The following is a 24,375-nucleotide window of genomic DNA, read 5'->3' on the forward strand; positions in this document are numbered from 1 at the left end:
AAGCCGGCAGCGATAGCACTGTAGTGGTGCGATCGCTGCTGGCTTTCACAGGCCCGCCCCCGCTTCACCCCCCTGTTAGCGCCGGGATTCACAAACCAGTGCGAAGAAAGAAAATCCAGCCCTCTATTAGCTAACAGAAAATGAAACAACAAAGGACTTAGTTTTCTTTCTGCCACCGAGTTCATCAAAATTGGATGACTGGGTGAGACGAATGTTATTACTGCTCGTCATGCAGCCTCCACCTGAGGGAGGCAGGGTAAACTAGGGTTTATTACAATTTAGAGTTTTTTTCTAATGCTCTCCATGATGTAACAGTGCATTAACAGCATACATTTACCTTCGAGCATCGCAGACAAACTCACCACTAGTCACATTTGGCTTTTTCTTGTGGTTGATGCTTGTGGGTTGACAGGAACCCCTTTAGATGTTACAGCCCCTCCGGCAGACTTTGCATGGTGAGTAGGGGGATAAGTCAGTTATAATAGTCCCTTAGGCAGTCCCCTTGTCCTCTGCTATCCATTACCTGGTACATTTTCTCAACTCGCTGAAACACCTTGAAAAGCTTTCTCATAAGTTGATGCTAATGGTTGTGGCACTAGTCATGCCTCTTCAAAATTTGAATGCCCTAAAACTGTGTAATGGTGCAAGTGTTAGACTTAAATCATATATGATAGATACCATGATTTTAACTTCTGTATCATGGGAGACAGCATTTTCATTCCATGAAAGCCAATGTGTTCTTTCATCACATAATATACACCAAGAATCTTTAATCAATTAAACACAAGTATTTTTTTCCAGTCTATAATGCAAAGATAAAACAAACTAATTGTTGTTTATCACATTGTTTTTATTATCTATCCTTTTGAATCTTGAGGGGCTCTCTAACATGGGCAAAGTAAGGATTTTCTGCTGGCATTAGAATAAGAAAAAAATGATGGATTGTTTTTGCAAAGGAGCACTTTTAACTTTTCTTTTTGGGGAAGACTGAAAAGCAGTTTAATGGGTGAACTTGGTTTGACTACATCCCCCTACTATGACTCCTACTGTAGTACTCAAAAGAGGAAAAATCTTGCTTGATAGATCAAGTCTGCATAGGCTCCTTTTCAGACTCTAGCCCTCCAGTAGCAGGATCTCAAGCCACAACATGGTCGCTATTTGGATGACATCTGTACTTCTGAGGAGTTCATTATCCCTCTAACGCTGTCTTCTTTTTTTTTTCAGATCATTAAGGCAAATCCTGACCTGACCTGTGAACTAAGAAATTGATTGTTGCCTTTAATGGTCAACAGTCCATTTTCTAATCGATATCCAGAATAATTTTATACATATTTAAATTATATATTAGTTTAATGTTTGTTAAATTTATCAACCACTTTGCTGCTGAAGTTAGTTTGCATTCATTTAAAATATAGATGGAGCTTTTACTATTTGGTTGCATGGATTACCAAAAGAAAAAACCTCAACACTCTTAAAGTAAAAACAAACAGAAGGAATGCATTTGTGGCCACAGCTAAATTTAGACCCAACTGGGCGCTGCACAGACCCAGAGAGACTCCCTGGAAAGGAGCACAGCAGTTCAGACTAGGTTTAATTAAATCACAGCCTAGGTATCAGTTCATTTTTACATTTTTGAAAGTCAACAAAAGTTCCAAGCAGCCAAATTATTTTGGGGGTATTAATGTTAAAAAAAAGAAAAAAGCTATTTTTGAAAGATATGGGCTTTTTTTTGGCATTTTTTGAGGCAAGCAGAATATCTCCAGAATGAGTTTAATTTCACCTTGCCGTAGTTGTTTGCAGGGATGAATGAGGCATTTGGCAATTGGTATAAAGAGCACAGTTATTGTTATAATGCTTTGCTATACAATTCTACTGATTTCCCATTTAATGATGTACCATGCAGCCTTCTCTCTCAAAATAACTGTGTGAAAGGAGAATGCCCCTGAAAACCCTCCTTAACCAGTGCTGAAGCAGGCATCTAAACTGGTCTACCTTAAAAGCTAGAGACACAGGTAGCTCTGTGGGTGAGTCCCCAGAGAGCAGGAATAAGAGTTTGGGACCAGATGGGAACTGCCTTAAGGAGAAGGTAATCCTTGTAAGAACATGAATACTGAAGCTAAGCCATTTATGTTGGACAATTTGCTTGTGGAAAATAAAGTTTTGTGTAAGAAGAATCAGAGTCCAGTGATCTGTAACTTCCCAGTCTGTCCTCTGGGAAGTTACAGACCACCGTCTCACATATGGTGTCAGTTTGGGGATTTCTGCACCGTGCAACTTCACATGCAGAAGCCTAAGCCTTCAAAGAAGAAAAGAGACTAAAAAAAAGTTACTGAATGATTCATTCACAGAAAAGCAGAGTGGTGCAGGTGTAGTGCTACTAAGCAGGTGCATAGAGCACTAAGAAAAATGAAGCTGGGTGGCTCAGGTAGAGCACAGAAGAAAACAACTGGAAAATTTCTTTTGGAAACACAGAGAAAAAAAAACAGAATTTCCCAAAGGCCTGGCTGCAAGGGCAGCTTGAAAGATTAATCTGCCCAGGTAGACAGTATTTAAAGTGAGTCAGAGCTGGACAAGCAAGGTTTTTGATTTGGGGGTTTTGTTTTATTTTTTTGTTTTTTCCCTGTAAGAGAGAGAAAAAAAAAGAGAAGACAAAGTTAGTGTGTGTGTTTGAACAGGACATGTCCCTTGAAAAAAAAAAAGGTTTCTGTTTACAAAAGAAAGGAAGAGTTTGAACAGAGTATGGCCCTCTAGAAACAATGGTCAAAACTTCACATACATGTGAGGATGAATTAAACAGGTATTAATATTGCATCACATATACCAAACAACATATCCGTATACCATCTTACAAAGAACCTTATTCATTAGTATTTGTATTTAAAAAAACATTTTTTCAAACAATACATCACTTAATATACCTCACTCATTCTCACATACTTACCAACAATATCAATACATACTGACATAACATAACATGACAATTAACATATAGTACATACATTTATTATATTTCCAAATATTGCACTCCAATTATTAAAACATATTACTCCATTTACTCCTCTAGAATCAAGCCATCCTTGTCTGTGCTAGCGTATGACTGAGATGGAAATAGTTTTGCTTCAAACCTTCTTGGAAGGACAAAGACAACTGCAAGAGAGAACATAAGAACATGCCATACTAGGTCAGACCAAGGGCCCATCAAGCCCAGCATCCTGTTTCCAACAGTGGCCAATCCAGGCCACAAGAACCTGGCAAGTACCCAAAAACTAAGTCTATCCCATGTTACCGTTGCTAGTAATAGCGGTGGTTATTATCTAAGTCAACTCAATTAATAGCAGGTAATGGACTTCTCCTCCAAGAACTTATCCAATCCTTTTTTAAACACAGCTATACTAACTGAACTAACCACGTCCTCTGGCAACAAATTCCAGAGCCTTGTACAGTGTCAGATTTCCTGGAAAGCGGTGGAAGCAGGACTTCTGCTCCTAAATGCCAGCATGCCAGACGTAAGGCCAGAGATGGGCTTGGAAGCTCTGGAAATAGAGGAAGCACAGCAACCCTATGAGTTACCTGACTGGGAGTGTACCGTCCAGGAACATGAAAACCCAAAGGTACAGGAAAGAGAGAGAGAGAGAGAGAGACCGCAGGGCTAAGGCCCACCCTGATTGTCCCAGAGAGAGGCCTGACGATGGCACTACAGGAAGGCTCAGTGAAAAACCAGGTGAGCCAGTGAATGCACTACTGGAGCAAAGATAGGTATGGCTGAATGCGAGAAAAGAGTGTGGGAGCTAAGGGAACGAACCTGCTGTGACTGTGGCTCACCTACAAGGGAGCATTTGGTGAGGCTTTGTGGTATGGTTCTCGCTGGAAACTGGAGAGACGGTGGCGAGTCCTGAAGAGGCGCATCCCCAAAGCGAGGAGTCAAAAGTGATCAAAATTGGGCTTGGCCCTACAGAGCCAGAGCGAGATGTGGAACAATCACCGGGGTCCCCCTCCGCCTCTCCCGCTAGCCTAACTATAACTAGCCCTGATAATCAGGAAATGTAGATATACTTCAGGGTGAAGATAAAACAGAAGCTGAAATAATAGAGAGGCCTGATAGAAACAGTACAGAGAGGCAAGAAGGGAAAATGATAAATGCTTAGAATGAGATGGAGAAAATTGTTGGTAATGAAGTAGATGGAAAAGAGATAAATTCTCATGGCCTCTCTGGAAATTAGGGTGATAGGGTACCCAAAGATTTTTTATACCTGTTTTAAAAATATATATATTTTTAAAGAATCTTTTAATTAACTTAGCTAGGATCAGATCCTCCTTTCTTAGGGGCTCATTTATTAAGCCTTTTTCCATAGACACAGAATAGGGGGAAAAAAAACTTTAGTGAATAGGCCGCCTAGTTTGATGACTTTGACTACATTTTAGAAATGCTGCTATTTTTTGTTTTAGCTTTTTAAGATTTTGCCCAATTTCGATTGATGCAATTTACAGATTTTACGTTTTATTTATTGTGAGTAATCTCATGATTTTAGCTGGATGTCTTGTTGTATGTTGCCCTGTGTAAGCTGCTTCAGGCCAAGGCAATAGCAACCTATAAGTGCCAATAAATAAATAAATAGACAGTAGCAGTACAGAACCACAGCCTGCTAAAAAGCCCAATAAAGAAAGAATAGAGCAAGCACGCTCTGGAATTCCTGAGGAAGAACAGACGGTTTTCCAAGTGAAGCAGATAAAACTTAAAGAATACCAGGGAATCCTGGCAGAAGGGGTTCCAGAAAGAATGTGTCTCGAGGAGGAGGATTGGAACTCAGAGCTTCTTATGGACTCATGTAAAATAGTACTGCTTAGACAGACTGTTATTAAGTTTAATAGCAGAGACAACGTAAAATGTTTAAGTGACTTGATGTATGTTACATTATGGGAGGACACTGCGCAAAAGGTACACTGGTTGAATTAAAAACCAAAGCCGGGAGATAGGTGCATGACTTGGTCCAGCATGCACTGGGCAGATTTAAAAAACCATGCGGTTATGTGTGCATCTCCTGCTTCACGCACAAATCACAAATATCAAAAAGGGTGAGGTGGGGGCAGGGTCTGGGTGGGACATGAGCGGGGCATGGGAGGGCCAAGTCTTTAAAATGAAGTTAGCACGCACCATAGTCCCCTACATGTAACTGTACTTCTGCTATAGACGAAATATAAGTCATGTAGCAAAAAAAAAAAACTAGGCAAATTAGCTAGGGGGTTTAGGAAGTCCTCTTCTTTACTGGGTTAAACTGGTAACAAACTGGGGAAACAGGTAATTGCATCAGCAAGGTATCTACTAAAATTCCCCCCTACTTATACACGCAAGTTGGCATTTGTGTGCACATAAGTGCGTCAATATAAAATCATACTCACCTGTACACGTGCATAGCCAATTTTATAACAGGTACGCATATACACGCGTATGTTATAAAATCGCTGTGTTCATGTGCACAAGCCAGAAAATGCGCACACATGTGTGCCTGTATTTGGGTCTTAAGATTCACCTCACAGTGCCCAGTTTTGGCCACCAGGACATGTTTAAGGTTAACGCTAGTGAGAATGGGGATTAGTGAAACCTTCGCCTTTACCCCAAGATCTCCGGGGAATGTTATAGAAATGTTATAGAATGTTATAGAAATCACTGAAAAATTGAAAGGACCTGCAGACGCAGGGGACTTACATTGTCCCATCACACCAACATCGGGCTAAAGCTAAGCCATTTATGTTGGACAATTTTGCTTATGGAAAATAAAGTTTTATGTAAGAAGATTCAGCCCAGCGTATCCTCTGAGAAGTTACAGACCGCTTGTGCTGTCTCACAAACAAATTGGTATATCATGCACAGTTTTATTAAGTAGAATATTCCAGAACAAATCAAATAAAATGTTCCCTTTTCTATCTTTTAAATTACATTCTCTTATCTTTTGTCACGATCCGAGGGCTTGGAGGCCTTCGGATTCTGTCACGAGCGTGCCCTCTGGCAGTTGTTATGGACCGAGGGCTGGGAGACCTTCGGCTATGGTTATAGGCACAGGGGCGCGGTCGTCTCTTAGGCAGGGGAAGTGAGCCCTTGGGCCACGGCATGACCCAGGGAGGAGCTCCATGCCACACCACGGGAGGTGAGCTGGTGCGAGCATGGGTAACGAGAGCAGGGCAAGGCTGAAGCAAGGACTAGGGAACAAGGTACGACCCTCAACCGGACCTGCATGCCCCGGATAACCAACAACGAATGTTGATTGATGAACAGTCCTCCGACCGTTCCAAGCCCTTTCAGACCTGCCACTGGGTACAGCAATGGGTGGCAGGCCGGACAGAGGACGAGGGTAGATGGAGTCCTTAGAACACAGAAGACTTTGGACTGGAATTGAAGTGAAGACATCGCAGACGAGGCGAGAAACTGGGAAGGTAGACATTCGCATTGTCTCTCAGGGTGCCCTACACAGTCCACCCGCGGGACTGGTCACGGACCACCCTGTCCCACTGCGCGCCCTACACAGCCTGAAGAGACTGGTCACAGACCATGCGGAGAGCGGGACGAGCGCAGGAAGGGAATCCAGCCGAGGTGAGACTCCAATGACGGAGCCGGTGTCATCTGGAGAACCACAGGGACTGGCAGGTCAAGAAGACTCAAGAACACAAGAAACGGATCCAGCTGCGAGGAGACTCTGATGTTGGAGCGAGTGTCATCCGAACAGCCATAGGAGCTGGCACAGAAGACAGATCCAGCTGTGAGGGGATTCCAATGACAGAGCAAGTGTCATCTGGAGGGCCACAGGATCTGGCGGATCCAGGAGAACTTGGAGTGATGAAGGAGGGCGGAACCTCGGAGACATCAGGAAGAGTGGAACGCAGGAGGTGAGACATCAGGGAACAGGACATCAGGTAGCCTGGATGAGGGACCTCAGGAGACGAAGATCAACAGGAAACTAAGGACATCTGGAAGCATGGACGAAGGACATCAGGAACACAGAGACATCTGAAGACATACAGATCAGGAACAAGACAACATAAAGCTAGAACATCAGGCACCGGGAACACGAAGACATCTGGACGAAGAACATCTGGGACATGGAGAAGGCTGAAGACCTGGACGAAGGACATCTGGAACATGGAGACAAAGCCGTCAAGACAAGAGAAGACCACGGATGACCTGGATCGATGAAGGAGCACAGATGACTGTGAGACTCAATCCGAAGGCGGACATCAGGACTGGGAAACAAGGAACATGAAGATACTGAACATGAAGCCATCAAAGCAAAGAAGACCACAGAGGACCTAGACCGGTCAGAAGACACAGATAACTATGGAACCCAATCTAAAGGCAACGAGAGACTGAAGAAGAATCCCTTTTATAGGGCTGAAGCAGGAAGTCATCATCAGGAGAAGCCAGCAGCACTTCCTGTGGCTGGCCTTTTAAATGGTGTGAAAAGGCGCACGCCGGCACCTAAGGAAAGGCTGAAGCGAGGAACTGCAGCACCGCGGACAGCGGCGCTCTCCTGCACTTCGCTGCAGAGGCGCAGGCTGGCTGCAGGCACCGGCGGGGACAGGCTCCCTGCCTGTCGAAGACCCCAATGATGACGTTGCAGCTCCCAGCCGTGGAGGCAGGCTTCGGGGCGGCCTCCAGGCCATACAAAGACGTCAGAGCGGCAGCGGGCTATCCCTGACACTTGAAGAGGAACCAGGGCGGCGGCTCCCTGCCGCGAGGGTGGTACTTCGACAGCGGTGCAGCTTCCAGAAGATGGCGTTTCGGCGGCGGTCTGGGCAGAGCTGCGAAGACAGAGGCAGGGTTCGGCAGTGTGGCAAACCAGGCCGCATGATGCGATGGTGGCTTCCCAGTCACGTGAGGGGACCCTGCGGCATCGACAGGCGGCAGCGCGGCGATTCGGGTGGGTAGGTAGGTGGAGAGGCCTGCTCACAGAGAGTAGCTCCGCGGGCAGGAATCGTAACATCTTTTCCATAACACAGAATCTAAACATTATCTAATACCCTCCATATACTGTCTTAAACAATAATTCTGTCATCTTGAAAAAAGAGTAGAAAAACTGCACCTAACTGGGTATCCTCTGCTTGTCATAACTCAATGTACTCTAACCATTTGCCATTAAAGGCATGATGTTCAGACCCATGGCTATTATAAAATAGCCTAGGGCTATGTGAGCATAAAGTATGTGTGCAAGCCAATTACGTGCATAGTTTTACACAGACTGAAGAAATGCATACTTTTAGATTTTAAAAAAGCATGCATTAGGATTAACCCACATACGTTGCACCCTCTGAAGGGAAGGTGTAATTTTATGCAAGTTAATTTGTGCACATGCCGTACTCGGCACTTCCAATGCAATACTTCAATATGAACTTATTTATATAAGTTTGCTTAGAAAATCTGGGGTACAGTCTGCAAGTGATCGGTACCATGCAGCACACACAGTAAGCAGAATTAATTGTAGCAAATCACCAGTGAGGCAGGAGCAACTGGGGATCCTTCCTTCTCCTTTTATCACCCAGGGCTGGGTAAGGTACAGGGATAGGGGAGGTCCCGCATGTATCCTAGAGGGAGGGGAAAGTTAGCTGCAGCTCCTGAGTTGTAGCTAACTTTCAAGATAATAATGTGGCTTGCATTTTTTGTCAGAAGCAGTGTTATTTTATTAGCATAACATTTACTAGTAATGAGCTGCTTTGCATGCATTTGCAAAGCGTATGCATGCAAAGCAACTCATTACCATACCAGCATTACATAGGGTTAAATAAAGCACAATATTTAAAATAACATGTAATATTGCTGCATTGGACATTTAATGAGTGGTAAATTACTCCTTTAGGAGCTGATTTACTAAGGCTTTTCTCTCATTCCGTGTCTATGGGAAAAATGCTTAGTAAATGTGATCCTAAGTTTGTACCTGAGGCAATGGAAGGTAAACTAGAGATGTGAACACTGTGGGGTAGATTTTCAAAAAGTGCGCCTTCGCGTACTTTTGTTGGCGCATCAGGCGCAAACAAAAGTACGCTGGATTTTAGTAGATACGCGCGTAGCCGCGCATATCCGCTAAAATCCTGGATCGGCGCGCGCAAGGCTGCCGATTTCGTGTAGCCGGCGCGCGCCGAGCCGCACAGCCTGCCGCCGTTCCCTCCAAGGCCGTTCCCTCCAAGGCCGCTCCCTCCAAGGCCGCTCCGAAATCGGAGCGGCCTCGGAGGGAACTTGCTTTCGCCCTCCCCTCACCTTCCCCTCCCTTCCTCTATCTAACCCACCCCCCCGGCCCTATCTAGACCCCCCCCTACCTTTGTCGGGGGATTTACGCCTCCCGGAGGGAGAAGTAAATCCCCGCGTGCCAGCAGGCCTCTAGCGCGCCGAGACGGGACCTGGGGGCAGTTCCGGAGGGCGCGGCCATGCCCCCAGTCCGCCCCAGGCCGAAACCACGCCCCCGGGCCCGCCCCCGAAACTCCACGTCCCGCCCCGAAAATGCTGCGCCGATCGGCCCCGCCCCCGACACGCCCCCCTCGAAAAACCCCGGGACTTACGCGAGTCCCGGGGCTCTGCGCGCGCCGGTAGGCCTATGTAAAATAGGCGCACCGGCGCGCAAGGCCCTGCTCGCGTAAATCTGGGCGGATTTATGCGAGCAGGGCTCTTAAAATCCGCCCCTTACATTTTTTGTTTTCCCAAGATTTTCTACTTTTCATTTTTGGAAAATAGGTATATCCTAAGGTGAAGTAACTTGACCAGGTCACAAGTATTGGCGGGATTTGAATGCTGGTTTCACTGATTCACAGGATACTGCTTTAACCTTTAGGTGGCTACTCCTCTCCACTGCAAGTAGCAGCAGCAAGCAGAAAGTACTTGGGTATTTTTTGGGGGGTAGGGGTGCTGAAATCCTTGGTACAGTTAGCCTTACAGGGTCTTAAGCATAACAGTCTTTCAGATCTCAGTAACTGCTGTAACTCTGTCTCCTCCACTGCCACATGAGTACTCTCTTGTGGGTGTCTGAGGGTCACTTCTCCCATGGTGTTCCTGCCTGCAAATTGGTGGTTACAGACCACGCATTTATATTTATTTGGATGTGTATATGCACCTCTATGCTGATAATCATCGTAGACTAAGCCTGTTGATCAGCTATAAGGAAAGCTTACAAGGGAACTCTACACACACCCCCAAACAAAGTGGTGCACCGATCAACCATCAGAGAACGGGTATTCTCAACAGCGGGCCCTCCCATCTGGAATGCCATACCCCCAGACCTCCGGCAGGAAACTTGTCTCCTAACTTTAAAAAAAAAACTCAAGACATGGTTGTTCGGTCAAGCCTTCCCCTGTTCCTAGACTAGCATTACTTTTACAGAATCTAAACTAGCATTTCTTTTGCAAAACCTAGACAAGCCTTACGTTCACATAAACATGACATAGTTTAGAGGTAGGCCATTCAAGCCTCCCCACATACTTATCAGTATTTAGTATTTATTATCGATCTCTCCCCCTCTTCATTTTCAATTCCCAGTTGTAATCCCTTGTTTTATTGTAACTTTTTACTTCATCTAGGTATGGTTTCATGTTTATTGTTATTGTTAAGATCTTTGTTCTCTGCAAACCGAGTTGATTTGATTTGTATCAAGAAAGTCGGTATGAAAAAGCTCTAAATAAATAAATAAAAACTAAATCTGGAGTTTAGAATCAGTCACTGTCACAGATCATTTCCAAAAATGTTATAAAAGCCAAGTGGTTAGAGTAATGGGCTACAGACCAGGGTTCAAATCCCGCTGTTGCTCCTTGTGACCTTGGGCAAGTCACTTTATCCTCCATTGCCTCAGGTACAAAACTTAGATTGTAAGCCCTCTGGGGATAGGGAAATACCTACAGTATCAGTTATTTACGCTTTTGGATAATAGAAAGACTAGGGGGCACTTCATGAAGTGAGCATGTGGCATATTTAAAACTAATCGGAGAAAGTTCTTTTACACTCAACGCACAATTAAACTCTGGAATTTGTTGCCAGGAGATATAGTTAGTGCAGTTAGTATAGCTGTGTTTAAAAAAGGATTGGATAAGTTCTTGGAGGAGAAGTCCATTACCTGCTATTAATTAAGTTGACTTAGAAAATAGCCACTGCTATTACTAGCAACGGTAACATGGAATAGACTTAGTTTTTGGGTACTTGCCAGGTTCTTATGGCCTGGATTGGCCACTGTTGGAAACAGGATGCTGGGCTTGATGGACCCTTGGTATGACCCAGTATGGCAGCTTCTTATATTAACTTTGAGAAAAATATTGTTTGCCACATTAGTCCACTTGATTACGTATAAATAAGGATCAACAAACAAGCTGTAGGAAATACCGTTTCATTTGACTAACTCTAAAAAAAGCTAGTCACAGATGCACTGAGTTGCAATAAAACATTATCCCCTACTGCTTGTTTGTTGATCCTTATTTCAACCTATTAACATTGGCAGCTTGCACTCCCGGTGTCCCCCCTTCCCCCTCCCCTATCCGATATCCATCAAATTAACCACACATATACCACACGTACACCTTTGTTGGTGAAAACAGGCCGCAGCTTTTATTAATAATTAATATAAACCAAACATTTCGGTACCCGAGTATTAGTGCGTCTATCACATATATATCTGAACCGGGCTTCGTACCGGCGTCCGCCATTTTAGCCAGTCCGCCACACGATCTTCCCGGCCCCCCGCCATGTCCAAGCCAGGGGGCCACCCCCGGGCAGCCCACGCCCACCTCTGCGCACTTCCTTTTCCTCTCGGACCCGGTTTATCCACCGTGTCCCCCAGGCCCCTCCTGGCCCCTGACTCGGGTACCCCCGCCACCCCGCTTGCTGCGACAAATTGTAAACTATAACATTCCTTGCTAACATTGTTCCCTGACTATCTGGTACTATCGTGCCACCTCCTATGCCTTGCATCCCTCTTTTGTTGCTGCCCCTGTTGGGTGGGTGGGTGGAAACGCGAGTGCTGGCCAGCCGAAAAGGCCTGGCCCAGCGCTCGCCTGGTATTTAAGGCCCGAGGTCTCGCGAGACCTCGGGCCGAGATTTGCGCTTCGCTGTGCGCTGTCGTCATGACGTCACCGCGCGCCTGCGCGGCGACGTCATCACGCCCTGATGCCTGCCCCGGCCTCCCCACGCGCTCCCGCCGCCGCGGCAACCTCTCCCGCCGCCGCCTGGACGCTGGGCCCCGGGATGTGCCTGGTAAGCCGATCCCGGGGCAGTGAACAGGGGCGGGGGGAGGAAGAGGTGGATCGACCGGCCGGCAAGCGCCATGTTAAGGGGTCCCTCCCCGCAGGCGCTTGTCGGTCCGTCATAACATTGGCAGCTTGCACTCCCGGTGTCCCCCCTTCCCCCTCCCCTATCCGATATCCATCAAATTAACCACACATATACCACACGTACACCTTTGTTGGTGAAAACAGGCCGCAGCTTTTATTAATAATTAATATAAACCAAACATTTCGGTACCCGAGTATTAGTGCGTCTATCACATATATATCTGAACCGGGCTTCGTACCGGCGTCCGCCATTTTAGCCAGTCCGCCACACGATCTTCCCGGCCCCCCGCCATGTCCAAGCCAGGGGGCCACCCCCGGGCAGCCCACGCCCACCTCTGCGCACTTCCTTTTCCTCTCGGACCCGGTTTATCCACCGTGTCCCCCAGGCCCCTCCTGGCCCCTGACTCGGGTACCCCCGCCACCAGGCCGGGACAGTGATACACTTGTCCCGGACCCCCCAAACACCCCCACTGCGGCCCCAACTAGGTCAGTGCCCTCTCGATTGCCTCCTGTATTGCGTTGTTAAATATATCGTACCCCACGTCCGATAAGTGAATCAGGTCCTTCCTATACAGGCCCAAGCATGGCTCGTCGGCCCACTCGTGCCGTATGGTAACTATCGCCATTGTTTTAGCCCATACCTCAATCTGCTTGTTCACCTTTTTCCTCCCTCTGGCCCATAATCTGTCACCCTGCCATTTAAGCCTGGGTATGATTTCGGACCATATTATGATTGTATCCTGTGTCAGCTCCCGCATCTCCTGCAGATCCCTTTTTATGCTGTCTATGAGCTGTTTAGCCGTCGTCCCCCCCAAGTCATTACCCCCTAGGTGTATGACTATGGCGTCTGGCTTCTGGCGGGTACGCAGGCCGCTCCGCACCTCCGGGATCAGTTGTTCCCATCTCATCCCACGGATTCCCATCCATGTCAGGAGGATTCCCCTTGGTGCCATCCCCAGGTGTGCTCCGTACGTTCGTTCCCGGGCCCTCTTGGCCGCCCAATGCACGAAGGAGTGTCCCATAACCCACACTATCTTCCTCCGTAGGCCGCGACCTGCGGGCAAGAGGAATTGTATGATTAGTGACCCCAGTGTACCGCCCCCGGCCTAACGTATCTGTTGGCCGCCGCCGACCGCCACCTCCCGATTTTTTGTATGACCTCCATGGGTAAACCCGCCTGGGCTGCGCTCGTCGCCGCCCCGATTCGGAACGAGTGGGTACCGTATTCACCCGGGTTTAGCCCGATGGAGGCCAATCCCTTACGTAGTACTGCCGCAAATTGAAATTTAGTGAGTGGTACCCCGTCCCCGTGAATTAATAAATGGCAACCCCCCTCCGGTCTGATCCGCAGAAAATTTAACACGTTCTTCACAGGGCATGTTACCTGTGACGTCACCTGGGACAGCCTTACCTCCACCCCCTTTGCCCTCTGATCGGTTTTTGATTTATGTACCCTTAGCCTGATTACCTGTCCCTCGACTACCACATTGTGCAATAATATGCCGTCGTGTCCTGTGTCCTGTTTGGACGCAGCCACCAATTCGCTAACCCTTAAGGCCGCGAAGAATGCCGTACAAAAGGCGGCCCTAAACAATATCACCTCGAACCCGTCGGCACATACCTGAGCGGCCGCGTGCCATAAGCGCACTAATATCTCGTGCGTTATTGGCCGCCGCCTATCTCCCTCCCATACAACTGTCCTGGCCCATCCTGCCAGCATCTTTTTGACCATGAAGTCATCGAGGGGGTCCCCCCAGCCTTGTGCCTTCGTGAAGAAGGCGAAACCCGCCAGCTGGTTGACCGTCGCCCCCCTGGATAAACCCTCGTCCTTCGCCCAAGCCACGAATCGCTGCAGGTGCCGGCCCTCTATCCTGCCCCCTTTCCAACCCTGCCCCTTCAAGAATGCCTGTACTCTGGCGAACCCTTTACAGTAGGCCTTCCATGTCGCTGGAGCAACGGATGCCTTCAGCAGTCCCCATTCGGTTACATTCCAATCAGCCATAACCGGCTCGGTATGGGGGCTCCTTCGGCGTCTGCCTCTGGCACCTGTCGATGAAAGAGATCCCACTTAGCTCGGGATAGCGCATCGGCCACCTGATTGTGAACCCCAGGCACGTGCTTGGCCCGGATTGTCGTGTTCATTCGCAGACCTTGTAGTACCACCTCCCTCAGTAGTTCTGCCACCTTGGAGCAGCGTGCCGCTTGCCTGTTAATAACTGTCACGACTGCCAAATTGTCCGACCAGAATATTATCTTTTTGTTACCCAATTTCTGAGCCCAGACCGTGATAGCCACGAGAATCGGGAAGAGCTCCAGGAATGTGATGTTCCTTACCAATCCGCTCTGTATCCATTCGGGCGGCCATGGTGCGGCGCACCATGCACCCTGGCAGTAAGCCCCAAAACCCCATCCTCCCGATGCATCAGTGTATATGTCTAGATCGTGATTCGACACTGCCTCGTCCTGCCATATTGATACCCCGTTAAAGTTATCCAGGAATTCTAGCCACACCGCCATATCCTTCTTTATTGGCCGTGTGATCCTGATGTGGTGCCGCGGGTTTTTAACTCCCTTTGTTACGTCGGCCAAACGCCTCAGGAATGCCCTCCCCATCGGGATCACTCGGCAGGCGAAATTTAAACTCCCGATTATGGATTGAATGGCCCCCAACGTAAGTTTACTGGATGCCCCCGCCCCCCGGAGCATGGTCCGTAACTTGTGCAACTTGTCTAGCGGTAGCCGCGACGTCATGGCCTGTGTGTCCAGCTCGATCCCCAGGAATGATAATGTGGTCACCGGTCCCTCCGTTTTTTCCCCGGCTAACGGGACCCCGAATTCGTGGGCCATATCTTGGAATGCAGACAAGGTTTTAGCACAAGTGTCTGCATGAGCCGGCCCCACAAATAAGAAATCGTCAAGGTAGTGCGCCACATTGACATTCCCTGCCTTCTGCTGCAACACCCAATGCAAAAACGTACTAAACATTTCAAAGTATGCACAAGAAACTGAGCACCCCATCGGCATGCACTTATCGAAGTAATATGACCCCTGGAAATGAAAACCTAGGATGGGAAAGTTATCGGGGTGTACCGGGAGCAGTCTGAATGCCGACTTAATGTCTGCTTTTGCCATCAATGCGCCCGCGCCGCAGCGCCGTACCAACGCTACGGCCTGGTCGAAGGAGGCGTATTGCACTGTGCACGCCTCCTCTGGCAAACCATCGTTTACGGAACGCCCAGGCGGGTACGACAGGTTCTGGATAAGCCTGAACTCGCCCTGTTCCTTTTTTGGTACTACCGCCAAGGGTGACAACATCATGTTAGTAAATGGCGGGTCCGCAAAGGGACCCGCCATCCTCCCTAACTCTATTTCCTTCTCTACCTTACTTTGTACTATGTCTGCTTGTCTAACTGCTGAAGCTGCATTCGTGTAACCCGTGCCCGTGATCCTACCCTGAAATGGAATCCTGAAACCATATGCAAAACCTTCCCACAACTGCTGAGCCTCCCTTCGCTTCGGGTATTTCTCCAGCCATTCCCCCATGGCGGATAGCCGCACCGGGGACGGCGCCTTACCCTCTATTCTACCGCTTCCCTTTACCATTACTCCCGGCTGAAAACCCCTGCCCCTTCTTTGGGCATCTTGCTGCCGAGTGTGGTGCTGCACATACGGCACAAATGTGTTTGAACCGACAATCCTGGAAGGTGCACCCCGCCTTGTTAAAGCGCCAGCACACCTTACTGTTACCGCTGTCCCCCCAATGAGAACTACCCGCGCCGGCCTGTCCGCCGGATGGCCTCGACGGTTTGCGTACCGCCCCCGACTCCATAACCTTGCTAGTCATCTGACGTAGCCACAATCCCACATCCTGCGCCGCCCATGACAAGTTCTTATTGTCCTCCATCCTATCCCTGAACTTCTCATCGTAATTCAGCCAACACCACCCTTGATACTCCTTGTATGCTTCCAAAATTGAGTCCGCATAACTCAGCATGGGGGCGTATTGCGAAGGATCCTCCCTCCCGATTACACTAACCATCCTCAGGAATGCCCGTGTCCAGTTAGTGATATTTCTAGCTACCTTCACCTCATCCCCTTTCTGCTCCTCCTTCTTCCTTCCTTTCCTTTTCTCTGCCGCCCCCTTCCGGCCCTCCAATATCGTGAATATATCGATGTATTCACGCTTACGGATTTTTCCCCGTAATGCCTTTGGCACGCTCTCCCACAGCTCATCCATGTTCGGCATAGCTGTTAAGGTCGCCTTGTAGGCCCCCAAGTCACGAGCGGGGGAGGCCGCCGAGCCCCCTGACACCTCGCTCTCCTCCGACTCCTCCCCTGAGGATCGCCCCGATGAGCCACTTTCGTGTCTCTTTCTTTTGGCCCTCTTGCCTTTTGTGTTGCCGGCCGATGCCGTCCTTCCTTCCTTGGGTCCGGTCGCCTCGTCACACGCCTCTCGTGCCGCCTCTGCGTCGCTGAGTGCCGTCCCGGTCTGTTCGTGGGCGTCAGCGGCCTCGCCCCGAGTTGCCCCTTGCACTGTGGTAACGCCTGCGTTACACCCCGCCGCTGGGTCTTTCGCCGTCTCTCCTCTCGCTCCGCCAACGGATGTCTGCGCGCCCGCGCTGGTTGCCGGTGCATTGTACCATGGCGGTGGGACCTGCCACCATGGCGGGAACATCTGTGCTTGCCATGCGTTGTAGCTGCAAGGGCCGCCCTCCTGTGTCCGCTGTGCCGATGCTGCCGCCTCTGCTCCAACCGGCCCCATCGAAGGCCATGAGGGCCAGCCCCATGGTGGTGCGCTGTATCGGCTGGCCTCTGGCTGCGCCCCGCTCGTGCCTGCAGCCTCTCCAGGCTCCGTGCTGCCTTCGGCTGTCGGTGCCGGTCCCTTTGCAGCTGCTCCGGTCTGCCTCTTGTTTCCTTTCTCCGCTTGAGTCTGTTCCCACTCTCGGGCCTTGGGCGTGGCTGTCCTAAGGCGTTTTCCGCGACGCCCTCCTGCCTCGCCCGTAGGATCTGGTCTCGTCTTGGTCCCCGTCCGTGGTTCGGGCGCCTTCCGCTGTCGAATCCGACCCCTTTGGCTGGTGGAAGGGCCCGCGTTTCTTCCTCTTCCTGCCATCCCTGCTTCGCCGCAATTCGGAACCCTCGCCTGCGAAAACCTCACTTGCAACGGCCTCGCCTGCAACGGTTTCGCCTGCAACAGTCTCACTTGCAACCGTCTCACTTGCCAAAGTCCCGCCTGGCCCAAAGTCCTGATTGCCAAGGTCTTGCCTCTCTGCCGCGTTTCCTCCCAATCTTAAGGATCCGGTCCGCTTGAAAAAGGGGGCGCCCCACGCTTTAATCCCTCTCTTTGCGAGTCTCTCCCGGCTTTAAAGCCTGTCTCCTCTTAAAAGTCTCACGCGGCTTAAAAGGTCTCCCTCAGCCTTGCACGTCTCTCTCTCGGCCTTTAAAATCGCCTCCGCTTTAAAAGACGCCCCCGGCTCCAAAAGTCCAATCCCCCCTGTTTGCGGACCGCGGCAAAAGGTAAACAATTACTCACTGTTCAGCTGCGGAGGTCCCCGAGCTGCTGTACCCGCTGCGTTGTCTCGGCAGGGGGTGTGGGGGGGGGGGGTCTCCACTGCCCGGAGGTCCTCGGGTGCACCGATGCCGCTTCGATCCAGACCTTGCACTGCAGGCTCTTGAGCACCGTCCGTTGGTTTGGTCCCTCTGCCTCTCAGCTGGGCTACCGCGTGGCCGCCGGGTGCTCGGGCAGCAACGCGAGCTCTCCGCTCTCCCTTTTTTTTTTTTTTTTTTTTTAAATTTTATTGAATCCGCGCTGGCCTGACTCCCCGCGAGTGTCGGCCAGCCCCACGGGTTGGTTGCTGCCCTTTCGATCGCTGCCGCCGCCGCCGCCGCCGCACTCGTGCAGGCCCCGCCGCTTTTCTTGCCGCTGTCGCGTAAACGAAAACGAAAACGCGAGTGCTGGCCAGCCGAAAAGGCCTGGCCCAGCGCTCGCCTGGTATTTAAGGCCCGAGGTCTCGCGAGACCTCGGGCCGAGATTTGCGCTTCGCTGTGCGCTGTCGTGATGACGTCACCGCGCGCCTGCGCGGCGACGTCATCACGCCCTGATGCCTGCCCCGGCCTCCCCACGCGCTCCCGCCGCCGCGGCAACCTCTCCCGCCGCCGCCTGGACGCTGGGCCCCGGGATGTGCCTGGTAAGCCGATCCCGGGGCAGTGAACAGGGGCGGGGGGAGGAAGAGGTGGATCGACCGGCCGGCAAGCGCCATGTTAAGGGGTCCCTCCCCGCAGGCGCTTGTCGGTCCGTCATTACAGAAAAAGAAGAAGGCATGTGAATCTCAAGATATTTTTCCTTGTAGGTGACGTAGGTAGTACTATCAGCTATAGAAAGAGCACAATCAGAGTTTTGGATTTCTAGTTCAGTAGCCAAATATAGGGGAAAGGGTTTTAAACCAGGCTATTTGTGGGAAGTCACAGGACAACAATGGACATGGGTCACTTAAAGGCTAACTGTTGCATAAGAGAGACACTTTCAAAATCTAAAAATAAGCCACTGTTTGAATATGAATGATACATTTTTAACATAATGCTTCTAAAATGTTGATTGTTTCTATTCCTGCGCATGTAAAATGCCACAGCACCCACACTGGGGAAGAGATGAAGACTCATTCTTTGTAAACGCAGGAAAGATAACACTCCATGCGTCCCTGAATATTTGCCGTTTTCCAATATTTTCCCCTTCCTGCTGCACGCTCCAGGTGTAATAAATTGTTTTGTTTTGTCTTGTTTTAAATAAAAAAAAAAATGGTAATGGCTCTCTAGATTATGAAATGGAAGAGATTTCATCTTTTTGTTAATTTTAATGTTTTGGGAGTAAAGAAGCATCCAGCCCATACCCAAAACTGAAAAAGGCAAAAGTGAAATCTTTGGATGAATTGAGGGTGTGGGGGTTGTATAGACCAGCTGACGGATTCCCAAGGCAGTAGAATATGTGGGGGAGTTTTATATAATGAGTTCAGCATTGCATTATCGAGCGTGCCATATTTTTTTCCCGTATAGATGTTTGTATCTCTATTTAGGTTTTTACCAATGCAATGAGGCATAAGATGCACTGGTAAATAATTAATTGGTTTCAAAAGCAGCGCAGCAGAAAGCTTGAGAAGAGCTGCCATTTATAGTTTTATGGAAGGCAGAATCAACTGCAATTGGCAGCGCAGGGCCCAGTCGCCAGGAATGAAGTGTATTAGAGGGTATCTTCCTTCAAGTAAGACAAATTTGTGTTAGGGTAACCACGCTTCGCTGGGGAAACCAATTGGAAAAGAATGATAGAGGCCCAGCTGCTGAGGTTCATCAAAGTCATTTGCTTTAGGTAAGCTCATTTTTCACAGGCCAAGGGGATGTTCACCTGGAGTACACCTGTAAGGTACAGCCGACAGGATTGAACGGTACAATGCTTTATTATATTTCACACCCTGGTGATTCAGTATGATGGTAGGAGGGAATTCAAATTACAAAGAGAGAACGAGAGAGAGAGAGGGAGACATGGTATCTCCATTGCACACCATGACTGCAGCACTTAGGTAAACAGAATATCAAGCAATTTGTTTGCAGTGTCTATCTCCCATCAGATTTAAAATGATAACCTTGGGGTAGATCAGTGCCTTGTGAGGGCCTGCTGTATTAAAGGGTTTTCCAATTTTGGGTCTAAGTTCGTAGGCCCCTGAGTGTTACTAGCAGAGATGTGAGGGTTTTTGTTTTGGGTTTTTTTTTAAATTGGCTCAACAGAATTTCATTTCAATTTTTTTTTTATTCCTTTTGAAAAAAAAAAAAAATCTGACACATTCCATCTCACACACACAGCACATTTGAAAATCCAGTGGAACTTCTGACGTGAGAAAGCTGCAGGCAAGTTCTGCCGAGTTGAAAAGTTCGATGGACGTTGACTGTAGACCTGGCTAAGAGACTAGAAGAGGGGTTGCTTCCAGAAATTGTTTATAGTTAGGAACTAGAGAAGAAAGGTAAACAAGAGAGAGGCAGAGAGCAGCAGAGACACAGAAAATGAGAGACTGAGAGGGATTTTTATTGAAACAGTCTGTGCATGCGTTGTAGAGGGGGATTTATTCGTTTGTGACTTTTTGGCTTTTTATGGTGTTGCATTTACATGGGAGAGGGAAACTATTAGGATACAAGAGGGAGTAGTACTCGTGGTAGGGAGGAAAGGGAGGACCGGTGGAGATTCTCCATCGAGCACCACATCCGTGGTAACATCAGGAAAGACCCATCCCTTCCACCTGGTTATCTACAACTGGCGCCTGCTGCAGCTGCTGCCGCAGTGCACCCCGCACTGGCACCACACCAAGGTACTCATTAGCAGCACTGCATGCTCGACTAGTCTGTCAGGCAGACACTCTCTGATGTTAATGTAAACTGCGTTACTGAAATAATCAGATCTGTTTGGAGCCTCAGGGACCAAAATTCAGAACCCTAGTGCCACTCTGATTTGGGTTATGTCACTGTTTTCCAGAATCCATAGACTGGAGATGTTGTCATGGAGTTCAAATGCAGATTTACTAGTAGGGTTGCCAATTGACCAAAGTCAACCCTGATGGACAGAGCCAGTCCTGGATTTTACTCTATTTATTTATTTATTTATTTATTTATTTTAAAAAAAAAAAATTTAAAAAGGCAGTAAACATAATAATAAAATAACAGGCTATACAGGAATGCAAGACATCTTCAAGGACAACAGGATGCTACAAAGCAAAGATAATGAACTGCTGAGGGAAGCTGCAGACTGTTTGGAAGGCAAAGCATCAGAGAAGGACAAAATGCGTGAGACAGGAGCCCTAAGGAGAAGGATCAAATGCTTCCCTGAACAGGAAAGTTTTAAGTGCATTCTTGAAAAGCTTACAGGTGAATTTTAAAAGCCCTACACGTACCAAAGCTGGGAGATAAGCGCAGAAATCAGGCCAGAGCACACCCCCTGGATTTTAAAAGGTGCCCGCGTATGCACTTATCTCCCAGTATGCGCTAAATAACACATTGGAAAAAAGGGGCTGGGATGTGGGCATGGTCTGGACGGAGCGTGGGTGGGACATGGGCATTCCAGTTCTTAACATGATTTGTGCGCCTACCGGGATCACCTGCCACATAACTTTACTACTGCTATGGATGGCGTGTAAGTAATAAAATTAAAAAAATCAAGGTTAGTCAAAGGGGTGTTAAGGGTTGGTGCTAAAGGGTAAAAGAGAGACTATTTAATTAGGGGAAAGTCCTATCCATTACCTGGGCGAACTGAGAATGAACTGGAGAAACTGGTAATTGCGTTGGCAAGCATCCCTAATAAAATTCCCCTCACGCGGTAGAAGCGGCATTTGCATGCACATGCACGCGTCCTTATGAAATTGTGCGCACAGGGATTCGCGTTCAGCCTATTTTATACCATGTGCGCATATACGTGAGTATGTTATAAAATGGCCGCATCCTTTGGCATAAACCAGCCTATGTGCTTACACGTGAACCCACCCACGTGGCTGTTTAAAAGTTACCGATTTATGTACTTTCATGCTGCTTATTGTTGTTGGTTAGGGGCCATCTGCAGAGAGAGCTCTTTCCCAGGTTTCTGGGAGATGGACAACTCTGGGAGGGAGAATGTCAAGAAGATTCTGACTAGATGAACAGAGTATTGGAGTACGAATTTTTAATATGGATGAAATCCAAGAGGAAGTAACATTATTTAATAAATTATGGAGTATGACCACTAATTTGTATTGGTCCCACCAATGTACTGGAAGCCACTGTAATAAATAAAGGATGGGGGAATTGTGTTTATGTGCTCTGGTAACTATAAGAATAGATGTAGATGTGTTTTGAACAATTTGCATAGATCTGAAAGCATAAGATGGAATCCAGCATATAAAGAATTACAGTAATCAAGATCTAAGAAGATCGATGATTGGAGAATAGTGAGAAAGTAATTCGGATTGAGAAATGGCCATAAGTGCTGTAGCATACATAGCTTGGCACAGGACGATTAGACTACTGATTTAATATGAAGTAACAGTGAAAGAGAGGGATCAATTATAAAACTAGATTACCAGCTTGATTAGCGGTCTTGATTTGGTGGCATTTCATTGACATTACCTACCTATATCATGATAAATGAAAGCACATCTTTAGTTTTTAGTGTTTTAGGATATATTTTATTGTTTGTTCTTTGTTTATGTTTTGTTTCTCATATTGCTGATGGTACTTTGCTCGTCACCCAGAGGGTCATCAGACAAATGTGCATGGGCTAAATATGATTAAATAAAAAAAAAAATACTGCCATAGAACATCCAAATTATGCATATATACATGACTTGACAGCTGCAGTAGCAGCAAGGGCTCATAGTGCAACATATATATTCAGTATAAATATTATCTGTCAGGGCACACTACACTAATGCTCCACTCACACCAAGCAGGCTAAGTTACTTCTATTTAAACTCCAAAGCAGGTTCTCAACCCACTCTACAGGTGTTAGGTTTTCAAGATATCCATAGTGAATATGCATGGAATAACTATGCATTCAATGGAGGCAGTGCATGCAAATCTACCTCATGCATATTTATTGTGGATATCCTAAAAACGAGACTGGCTGGGTATGTTCTGAGGACTGGATTGAGAACCCCTGTTCTAAGGCAGTGGCTTTTCATCTCCAGTCATCGAGGACCGCACATAGGTCATGTTTTCAGGATATCCCTAATAATTATGCAAGAGATAGATTTGTATACAGTTGAGACAGTGTGCAGGCAAATCTATCTCATGCATATTCATTAGAGGTATCCTGAAAACCTGACATGTTTGTGGCCCTCAAGGGCTAGAAGGGAAGCCCATTCCTCTAATGGATGGGCAGAAACTGATTTTGTGGTGGATCCCCCATTGCCCAAAACCATTGTCCAATAAATAGCCTACTCCTTGGGTGAAAATATTCTTATTCAAATGTGGTTTTAATCCCAGAGTATCACAATTCTGCTGAAATGTGTGATATCTGTGAAAGGTCCTGCCACATAATGTACAATGAATTTCCCCAAAGAGCCTGGAGGAAATGCAAGAAAAATAAAAAAAAAGAGATGAACTTGAAAACACGCTGCAATGCACCTGCTTTGAGTTCTTCCTCAAATTGTTCCTATATCTCTAGTAGTTATATCATTGCATTGTACACTTCTCTTCCTTAGCACTCCACCTGCAAACCCTGTCAGGGCAGTGCTTATCTAGTATTATCAAAGTGCAGCTCAGCTATGCACATTTGCCGTGGTAAATCTCAGTGAGTTAACATTAAAAATGACTTCCTCAGTGGTGCACCCTCCCCTTCAGTTTGGGACATCTGAACATTCTTATGAGTTTTGGTTACATCTTGAAATATCCTGTGGTTATTATTTACCTACACCAGGGTAGGAACCAAGGCTGTCAGGTGGTTCTATTGCTTTTCTCCCAACAGGTTGATCCAGTCCTGGTTTTACCCCATGTCATTAATTTCTCAGAGAAATCATAAATAAAGGTCTATAGATATAATATAGTGAAAACAGGACTAGATCAGCCTGTTGGAGGGACAAACCTGGTAGAACCTGGTAGAGCTGGTGGCAACATATCGAAAACCCAGAAGAGAAGGTACCAGTCCAGTGAAGGTCACATTTTTAGCTATGTGATCATGTAATACTTTATACTGATAAACCAAAGAAGGTGAAAAAAAGATCACTAAAATACCAGTAAATTCACCCTATGCGACTGCTGAATGTTAATCAAACATGGTCTCCATTTCTAATAAAGGTGTACTTGGACATTTCTTTGGCGTCTAACCTCCACATATCCATCTATGTGCACACACATATGCACAAATAACTTGGGAGCTCTAGGGGCATTCTGGGGCAGGGCCAACCCTTACGCACATACGTTGATATTTTGAAAAACACTCACATGTGTCCATTTGAGGCTTACTTGTGTAATTTTACATCTGCCAATTACTTGATTATTGTGTAATACTGAATGGGTTGGAGGTATGGGGTGAACTGGGGGGAGCTCAGGCTGAAGGACCAGGATGGTCTTGACCTGGAGAAA

This window comes from Rhinatrema bivittatum, chromosome 1 (genome assembly GCF_901001135.1).
Source record: "Rhinatrema bivittatum chromosome 1, aRhiBiv1.1, whole genome shotgun sequence".
NCBI lineage: Eukaryota > Metazoa > Chordata > Amphibia > Gymnophiona > Rhinatrematidae > Rhinatrema > Rhinatrema bivittatum.